The sequence below is a fragment of the Bufo bufo genome, chromosome 5 (genome assembly GCF_905171765.1).
Source record: "Bufo bufo chromosome 5, aBufBuf1.1, whole genome shotgun sequence".
Taxonomy (NCBI): domain Eukaryota; kingdom Metazoa; phylum Chordata; class Amphibia; order Anura; family Bufonidae; genus Bufo; species Bufo bufo.
The window spans coordinates 209,552,975-209,563,624 of NC_053393.1; positions in this window are offsets into that span (position 1 = coordinate 209,552,975).

Consider the following 10,650-nt stretch of genomic DNA (forward strand, 5'->3'; position numbering starts at 1 on the left):
AGGAGGATGAGGTGGAGATCAGTATACTGGGGATGTTACATGATGGAGCAGCAGTACAGGTAATAGTAGTTGTCTCTCATATATAAGGAGGATGAGGTGGAGATCAGTATACTGGGATGTTACATGATGGAGCAGCAGTACACATAGTAGTAGTAGTAGTCTCTTATATATAAGGAGGATGACGTGGAGACAGTATACTGGGGATGTTACATGATGGAGCAGCAGTACACATAGTAGTAGTTGTCTCTTATATATGAGGAGGATGAGGTGGAGATCAGTATACTGGGATGTTACATGATGGAGCAGCAGTACACATAGTAGTAGTAGTAGTCTCTTATATATAAGGAGGATGACGTGGAGACAGTATACTGGGGATGTTACATGATGGAGCAGCAGGACAGGGAGTAGTAGTTGACTCTTATATATGAGGAGGATGAGGTGGAGATCAGTATACTGGGATGTTACATGATGGAGCAGCAGTATCTATAGTAGTAGTTGTCTCTTATATATGAGGAGGATGAGGTGGAGATCAGTATACTGGGATGTTACATGATGGAGCAGCAGTACACATAGTAGTAGTTTTCTCTTATATATCAGGAGGATGAGGTGGAGATCAGTATACAGGGATGTTACATGATGGAGCAGCAGTATCTATAGTAGTAGTTGGCTCTTATATATGAGGAGGATGAGGTGGAGATCACTGTACAGGGGATGTTACATGATGGAGCAGCAGGACAGGTAGTAGTAGTTGTCTCTTATATATAAGGAGGATGAGGTGGAGATCAGTATACTGGGATGTTACATGATGGAGCAGCAGTACACATAGTAGTAGTAGTCTCTTATATATGAGGAGGATGAGGTGGAGATCAGTATACTGGGATGTTACATGATGGAGCAGCAGTACAAATAGTAGTAGTTGTCTCATATATGAGGAGGATGAGATGGAGATCACTGTACAGGGGATGTTACATGATGGAGCAGCAGTACACATAGTAGTAGTTGTCTCATATATGAGGAGGATGAGATGGAGATCACTGTACAGGGGATGTTACATGATGGAGCAGCAGTACACATAGTAGTAGTTGTCTCTTATATAAGGAGGATGAGGTGGAGATCAGTATACTGGGGATGTTACATGATGGAGCAGCAGTATCTATAGTAGTAGTTGGCTCTTATATATAAGGAGGATGAGGTGGAGATCAGTATACTGGGGATGTTACATGATGGAGCAGCAGGACAGGTAGTAGTAGTTGTCTCTTATATATAAGGAGGATGAGATGGAGATCAGTATACTGGGATGTTACATGATGGGGCAGCAGGACAGGTAGTAGTAGTTGTCTCTTATATATCAGGAGGATGAGGTGGAGATCAGTATACTGGGGATGTTACATGATGGAGCAGCAGTACACATAGTAGTAGTTGTCTCTTATATATCAGGAGGATGAGGTGGAGATCAGTATACTGGGATGTTACATGATGGAGCAGCAGTACACATAGTAGTAGTTGTCTCATATATAAGGAGGATGAGGTGGAGATCAGTATACTGGGGATGTTACATGATGGAGGAGCAGTACAGGTAGTAGTAGTTGTCTCTCATATATAAGAAGGATGAGGTGGAGATCAGTATACTGGGATGTTACATGATGGAGCAGCAGTACACATAGTAGTAGTATTCTCTTATATATAAGGAGGATGAGGTGGAGATCAGTATACTGGGATGTTACATGATGGAGCAGCAGTACACATAGTAGTAGTTGTCTCTTTTAAATGAGGAGGATGAGGTGGAGATCAGTATACTGGGATGTTACATGATGGAGCAGCAGTACACATAGTAGTAGTAGTCTCTTATATATAAGGAGGATGAGGTGGAGATCAGTATACTGGGATGTTACATGATGGAGCAGCAGTACACATAGTAGTAGTAGTAGTCTCTTATATATAAGGAGGATGACGTGGAGACAGTATACTGGGGATGTTACATGATGGAGCAGCAGGACACATAGTAGTAGTTGTCTCATATATATGAGGAGGATGAGGTGGAGATCAGTATACTGGGATGTTACATGATGGAGCTGCAGTACACATAGTAGTAGTTGTCTCATATATATGAGGAGGATGAGGTGGAGATCAGTATACTGGGATGTTACATGATGGAGCAGCAGTACACATAATAGTAGTTGTCTCATATATATGAGGAGGATGAGGTGGAGATCAGTATACTGGGGATGTTACATGATGGAGCAGCAGTACACATAGTAGTAGTTGTCTCATATATTAGTAGGATGAGGTGGAGATCAGTATACTGGGGATGTTACATGATGGAGCAGCAGGACAGGTGGTAGTAGTTGTCTCTTATATATAAGGAGGATGAGGTGGAGATCAGTATACTGGGATGTTACATGATGGAGCAGCAGTACACATAGTAGTAGTTGTCTCTTATATATAAGGAGGATGAAGTGGAGATCAGTATACTGGGATGTTACATGATGGATCAGCAGGACACATAGTAGTAGTTGTCTCATATATAAGGAGGATGAGTTGGAGATCAGTATACTGGGATGTTACATGATGGAGCAGCAGGACAGGTAGTAGTAGTTGTCTCTTATATATGAGGAGGATGAGGTGGAGATCAGTATACTGGGGATGTTACATGATGGAGCAGCAGTACACATAGTAGTAGTTGTCTCTTATATATAAGGAGGATGAGGTGGAGATCAGTATACTGGGATGTTACATGATGGAGCAGCAGTACACATAGTAGTAGTTGTCTCTTATATATAAGGAGGATGAAGTGGAGATCAGTATACTGGGATGTTACATGATGGATCAGCAGGACACATAGTAGTAGTTGTCTCATATATAAGGAGGATGAGTTGGAGATCAGTATACTGGGATGTTACATGATGGAGCAGCAGGACAGGTAGTAGTAGTTGTCTCTTATATATGAGGAGGATGAGGTGGAGATCAGTATACTGGGGATGTTACATGATGGAGCAGCAGTACACATAGTAGTAGTAGTCTCTTATATATAAGGAGGATGAGGTGGAGATCAGTATACTGGGATGTTACATGATGGAGCAGCAGGATAGGTAGTAGTAGTTGTCTCTTATATATCAGGAGGATGAGGTGGAGATCAGTATACTGGGGATGTTACATGATGGAGCAGCAGTACACATAGTAGTAGTTGTCTCTTATATATCAGGAGGATGAGGTGGAGATCAGTATACTGGGATGTTACATGATGGAGCAGCAGTACACATAGTAGTAGTTGTCTCATATATAAGGAGGATGAGGTGGAGATCAGTATACTGGGGATGTTACATGATGGAGGAGCAGTACAGGTAGTAGTAGTTGTCTCTCATATATAAGAAGGATGAGGTGGAGATCAGTATACTGGGATGTTACATGATGGAGCAGCAGTACACATAGTAGTAGTATTCTCTTATATATAAGGAGGATGAGGTGGAGATCAGTATACTGGGATGTTACATGATGGAGCAGCAGTACACATAGTAGTAGTTGTCTCTTTTATATGAGGAGGATGAGGTGGAGATCAGTATACTGGGATGTTACATGATGGAGCAGCAGGATAGGTAGTAGTAGTTGTCTCATATATAAGGAGGATGAGGTTAAGATCAGTATACTGGGATGTTACATGATGGAGCTGCAGTACACATAGTAGTAGTTGTCTCTTATATATAAGGAGGATGAGGTGGAGATCAGTATACTGGGGATGTTACATGATGGAGCAGCAGTATCTATAGTAGTAGTTGGCTCTTATATATAAGGAGGATGAGGTGGAGATCAGTATACTGGGATGTTACATGATGGAGCAGCAGGACAGGTAGTAGTAGTTGTCTCTTATATATGAGGAGGATGAGGTGGAGATCAGTATACTGGGATGTTACATGATGGAGCAGCAGTACACATAGTAGTAGTTGTCTCTTATATAAGGAGGATGAGGTGGAGATCAGTATACTGGGATGTTACATGATGGAGCAGCAGGACACATAGTAGTAGTTGTCTCTTATATATAAGAAGGATGAGGTGGAGATCAGTATACTGGGATGTTACATGATGGAGCAGCAGTACACATAGTAGTAGTAGTCTCTTATATATGAGGAGGATGGGGTGGAGATCAGTATACTGGGATGTTACATGATGGAGCAGCAGTACACATAGTAGTAGTTGTCTCATATATGAGGAGGATGAGATGGAGATCAGTATACTGGGATGTTACATGATGGAGCAGCAGTACACATACTAGTAGTAGTAGTCTCTTATATATAAGGAGGATGAGGTGGAGATCAGTATACTGGGGATGTTACATGATGGAGCAGCAGTACACATAGTAGTAGTTGTCTCTTATATAAGGAGGATGAGGTGGAGATCAGTATACTGGGGATGTTACATGATGGAGCAGCAGTATCTATAGTAGTAGTTGGCTCTTATATATAAGGAGGATGAGGTGGAGATCAGTATACTGGGGATGTTACATGATGGAGCAGCAGGACAGGTAGTAGTAGTTGTCTCTTATATATCAGGAGGATGAGGTGGAGATCAGTATACTGGGGATGTTACATGATGGAGCAGCAGTACACATAGTAGTAGTTGTCTCTTATATATGAGGAGGATGAGGTGGAGATCAGTATACTGGGATGTTACATGATGGAGCAGCAGTACACATAGTAGTAGTTGTCTCATATATAAGGAGGATGAGGTGGAGATCAGTATACTGGGGATGTTACATGATGGAGCAGCAGTACAGGTAGTAGTAGTTGTCTCTCATATATAAGGAGGATGAGGTGGAGATCAGTATACTGGGGATGTTACATGATGGAGCAGCAGTACAGGTAATAGTAGTTGTCTCTCATATATAAGGAGGATGAGGTGGAGATCAGTATACTGGGATGTTACATGATGGAGCAGCAGTACACATAGTAGTAGTAGTAGTCTCTTATATATAAGGAGGATGACGTGGAGACAGTATACTGGGGATGTTACATGATGGAGCAGCAGTACACATAGTAGTAGTTGTCTCTTATATATGAGGAGGATGAGGTGGAGATCAGTATACTGGGATGTTACATGATGGAGCAGCAGTACACATAGTAGTAGTAGTAGTCTCTTATATATAAGGAGGATGACGTGGAGACAGTATACTGGGGATGTTACATGATGGAGCAGCAGGACAGGGAGTAGTAGTTGACTCTTATATATGAGGAGGATGAGGTGGAGATCAGTATACTGGGATGTTACATGATGGAGCAGCAGTACACATAGTAGTAGTTTTCTCTTATATATCAGGAGGATGAGGTGGAGATCAGTATACAGGGATGTTACATGATGGAGCAGCAGTATCTATAGTAGTAGTTGGCTCTTATATATGAGGAGGATGAGGTGGAGATCACTGTACAGGGGATGTTACATGATGGAGCAGCAGGACAGGTAGTAGTAGTTGTCTCTTATATATAAGGAGGATGAGGTGGAGATCAGTATACTGGGATGTTACATGATGGAGCAGCAGTACACATAGTAGTAGTAGTCTCTTATATATGAGGAGGATGAGGTGGAGATCAGTATACTGGGATGTTACATGATGGAGCAGCAGTACAAATAGTAGTAGTTGTCTCATATATGAGGAGGATGAGATGGAGATCACTGTACAGGGGATGTTACATGATGGAGCAGCAGTACACATAGTAGTAGTTGTCTCATATATGAGGAGGATGAGATGGAGATCACTGTACAGGGGATGTTACATGATGGAGCAGCAGTACACATAGTAGTAGTTGTCTCTTATATAAGGAGGATGAGGTGGAGATCAGTATACTGGGGATGTTACATGATGGAGCAGCAGTATCTATAGTAGTAGTTGGCTCTTATATATAAGGAGGATGAGGTGGAGATCAGTATACTGGGGATGTTACATGATGGAGCAGCAGGACAGGTAGTAGTAGTTGTCTCTTATATATAAGGAGGATGAGATGGAGATCAGTATACTGGGATGTTACATGATGGGGCAGCAGGACAGGTAGTAGTAGTTGTCTCTTATATATCAGGAGGATGAGGTGGAGATCAGTATACTGGGGATGTTACATGATGGAGCAGCAGTACACATAGTAGTAGTTGTCTCTTATATATCAGGAGGATGAGGTGGAGATCAGTATACTGGGATGTTACATGATGGAGCAGCAGTACACATAGTAGTAGTTGTCTCATATATAAGGAGGATGAGGTGGAGATCAGTATACTGGGGATGTTACATGATGGAGGAGCAGTACAGGTAGTAGTAGTTGTCTCTCATATATAAGAAGGATGAGGTGGAGATCAGTATACTGGGATGTTACATGATGGAGCAGCAGTACACATAGTAGTAGTATTCTCTTATATATAAGGAGGATGAGGTGGAGATCAGTATACTGGGATGTTACATGATGGAGCAGCAGTACACATAGTAGTAGTTGTCTCTTTTATATGAGGAGGATGAGGTGGAGATCAGTATACTGGGATGTTACATGATGGAGCAGCAGTACACATAGTAGTAGTAGTCTCTTATATATAAGGAGGATGAGGTGGAGATCAGTATACTGGGATGTTACATGATGGAGCAGCAGTACACATAGTAGTAGTAGTAGTCTCTTATATATAAGGAGGATGACGTGGAGACAGTATACTGGGGATGTTACATGATGGAGCAGCAGGACACATAGTAGTAGTTGTCTCATATATATGAGGAGGATGAGGTGGAGATCAGTATACTGGGATGTTACATGATGGAGCTGCAGTACACATAGTAGTAGTTGTCTCATATATATGAGGAGGATGAGGTGGAGATCAGTATACTGGGATGTTACATGATGGAGCAGCAGTACACATAATAGTAGTTGTCTCATATATATGAGGAGGATGAGGTGGAGATCAGTATACTGGGGATGTTACATGATGGAGCAGCAGTACACATAGTAGTAGTTGTCTCATATATTAGTAGGATGAGGTGGAGATCAGTATACTGGGGATGTTACATGATGGAGCAGCAGGACAGGTGGTAGTAGTTGTCTCTTATATATAAGGAGGATGAGGTGGAGATCAGTATACTGGGATGTTACATGATGGAGCAGCAGTACACATAGTAGTAGTTGTCTCTTATATATAAGGAGGATGAAGTGGAGATCAGTATACTGGGATGTTACATGATGGATCAGCAGGACACATAGTAGTAGTTGTCTCATATATAAGGAGGATGAGTTGGAGATCAGTATACTGGGATGTTACATGATGGAGCAGCAGGACAGGTAGTAGTAGTTGTCTCTTATATATGAGGAGGATGAGGTGGAGATCAGTATACTGGGGATGTTACATGATGGAGCAGCAGTACACATAGTAGTAGTTGTCTCTTATATATAAGGAGGATGAGGTGGAGATCAGTATACTGGGATGTTACATGATGGAGCAGCAGTACACATAGTAGTAGTTGTCTCTTATATATAAGGAGGATGAAGTGGAGATCAGTATACTGGGATGTTACATGATGGATCAGCAGGACACATAGTAGTAGTTGTCTCATATATAAGGAGGATGAGTTGGAGATCAGTATACTGGGATGTTACATGATGGAGCAGCAGGACAGGTAGTAGTAGTTGTCTCTTATATATGAGGAGGATGAGGTGGAGATCAGTATACTGGGGATGTTACATGATGGAGCAGCAGTACACATAGTAGTAGTAGTCTCTTATATATAAGGAGGATGAGGTGGAGATCAGTATACTGGGATGTTACATGATGGAGCAGCAGGATAGGTAGTAGTAGTTGTCTCTTATATATGAGGAGGATGAGGTGGAGATCAGTATACTGGGATGTTACATGATGGAGCAGCAGTACACATAGTAGTAGTTGTCTCTTATATATGAGGAGGATGAGGTGGAGATCAGTATACTGGGGATGTTACATGATGGAGCAGCAGTACACATAGTAGTAGTTGTCTCTTATATATAAGAAGGATGAGGTGGAGATCAGTATACTGGGGATGTTACATGATGGAGCAGCAGTACACATAGTAGTAGTTGTCTCTTATATAAGGAGGATGAGGTGGAGATCAGTATACTGGGGATGTTACATGATGGAGCAGCAGTACACATAGTAGTAGTTGTCTCTTATATATAAGGAGGATGAGGTGGAGATCAGTATACTGGGATGTTACATGATGGAGCAGCAGGACAGGTAGTAGTAGTCTCTTATATATAAGGAGGATGAGGTGGAGATCAGTATACTGGGATGTTACATGATGGAGCAGCAGGATAGGTAGTAGTAGTTGTCTCTTATATATTAGGAGGATGAGGTGGAGATCAGTATACTGGGGATGTTACATGATGGAGCAGCAGTACACATAGTAGTAGTTGTCTCTTATATATAAGAAGGATGAGGTGGAGATCAGTATACTGGGATGTTACATGATGGAGCAGCAGTACACATAGTAGTAGTTGTCTCTTATATATAAGAAGGATGAGGTGGAGATCAGTATACTGGGGATGTTACATGATGGAGCAGCAGTACACATAGTAGTAGTTGTCTCTTATATATAAGGAGGATGAGGTGGAGATCAGTATACTGGGATGTTACATGATGGAGCAGCAGTACACATAGTAGTAGTTGTCTCTTATATATAAGAAGGATGAGGTGGAGATCAGTATACTGGGGATGTTACATGATGGATCAGCAGGACACATAGTAGTAGTAGTAGTCTCTTATATATAAGGAGGATGAGGTGGAGATCAGTATACTGGGATGTTACATGATGGAGCAGCAGGACACATAGTAGTTGTTGTCTCTTATATATGAGGAGGATGGGATGGAGATCACTGTACAGGGGATGTTACATGATGGAGCAGCAGGACAGGTAGTAGTAGTTGTCTCTTATATTTGAGGAGGATGAGGTGGAGATCAGTATACTGGGATGTTACATGATGGAGCAGCAGGACAGGTAGTAGTAGTTGTCTCTTATATATAAGGAGGATGAGGTGGAGATCAGTATACTGGGGATGTTACATGATGGAGCTGCAGGACCCATAGTAGTAGTAGTTGTTGTCTCATATATGTGGAGGATGAGGTGGAGATCAGTATACTGGGATGTTACATGATGGAGCAGCAGGACACATAGTAGTAGTAGTTGTTGTCTCTTATATATGAGGAGGATGGGATGGAGATCACTGTACAGGGGATGTTACATGATGGAGCAGCAGGACAGGTAGTAGTAGTTGTCTCTTATATATGAGGAGGATGAGGTGGAGATCAGTATACTGGGGATGTTACATGATGGAGCTGCAGGACCCATAGTAGTAGTAGTTGTTGTCTCATATATGTGGAGGATGAGGTGGAGATCAGTATACTGGGGATGTTACATGATGGAGCTGCAGGACCCATAGTAGTAGTAGTTGTTGTCTCATATATGTGGAGGATGAGGTGGAGATCAGTATACTGGGGATGTTACATGATGGAGCTGCAGGACCCATAGTAGTAGTAGTTGTTGTCTCATATATGTGGAGGATGAGGTGGAGATCAGTATACTGGGATGTTACATGATGGAGCAGCAGGACACATAGTAGTAGTAGTTGTTGTCTCTTATATATGAGGAGGATGGGATGGAGATCACTGTACAGGGGATGTTACATGATGGAGCAGCAGGACAGGTAGTAGTAGTTGTCTCTTATATTTGAGGAGGATGAGGTGGAGATCAGTATACTGGGATGTTACATGATGGAGCAGCAGGACAGGTAGTAGTAGTTGTCTCTTATATATAAGGAGGATGAGGTGGAGATCAGTATACTGGGGATGTTACATGATGGAGCTGCAGGACCCATAGTAGTAGTAGTTGTTGTCTCATATATGTGGAGGATGAGGTGGAGATCTGTATACTGGGATGTTACATGATGGAGCAGCAGGACACATAGTAGTAGTAGTTGTTGTCTCTTATATATGAGGAGGATGGGATGGAGATCACTGTACAGGGGATGTTACATGATGGAGCAGCAGGACAGGTAGTAGTAGTTGTCTCTTATATATGAGGAGGATGAGGTGGAGATCAGTATACTGGGGATGTTACATGATGGAGCTGCAGGACCCATAGTAGTAGTAGTTGTTGTCTCATATATGTGGAGGATGAGGTGGAGATCAGTATACTGGGGATGTTACATGATGGAGCAGCAGTACAGGTAGTAGTAGTTGTCTCTTATATTAGTAGGATGAGATGGAGATCAGTATACTGGGATGTTACATGATGGAGCAGCAGGACAGGTGGTAGTAGTTGTCTCTTATATATTAGTAGGATGAGGTGGAGATCAGTATACTGGGATGTTACATGATGGAGCAGCAGTACACATAGTAGTAGTTGTCTCTTATATATTGGTAGGATGAGGTGGAGATCAGTATACTGGGATGTTACATGATGGAGCAGCAGGACAGGTGGTAGTAGTTGTCTCTTATATTAGTAGGATGAGGTGGAGATCAGTATACTGGGGATGTTACATGATGGAGCAGCAGGACAGGTAGTAGTAGTTGTCTCTTATATATGAGGAGGATGAGGTGGAGATCAGTATACTGGGATGTTACATGATGGAGCAGCAGGACAGGTAGTAGTAGTTGTCTCTTATATAT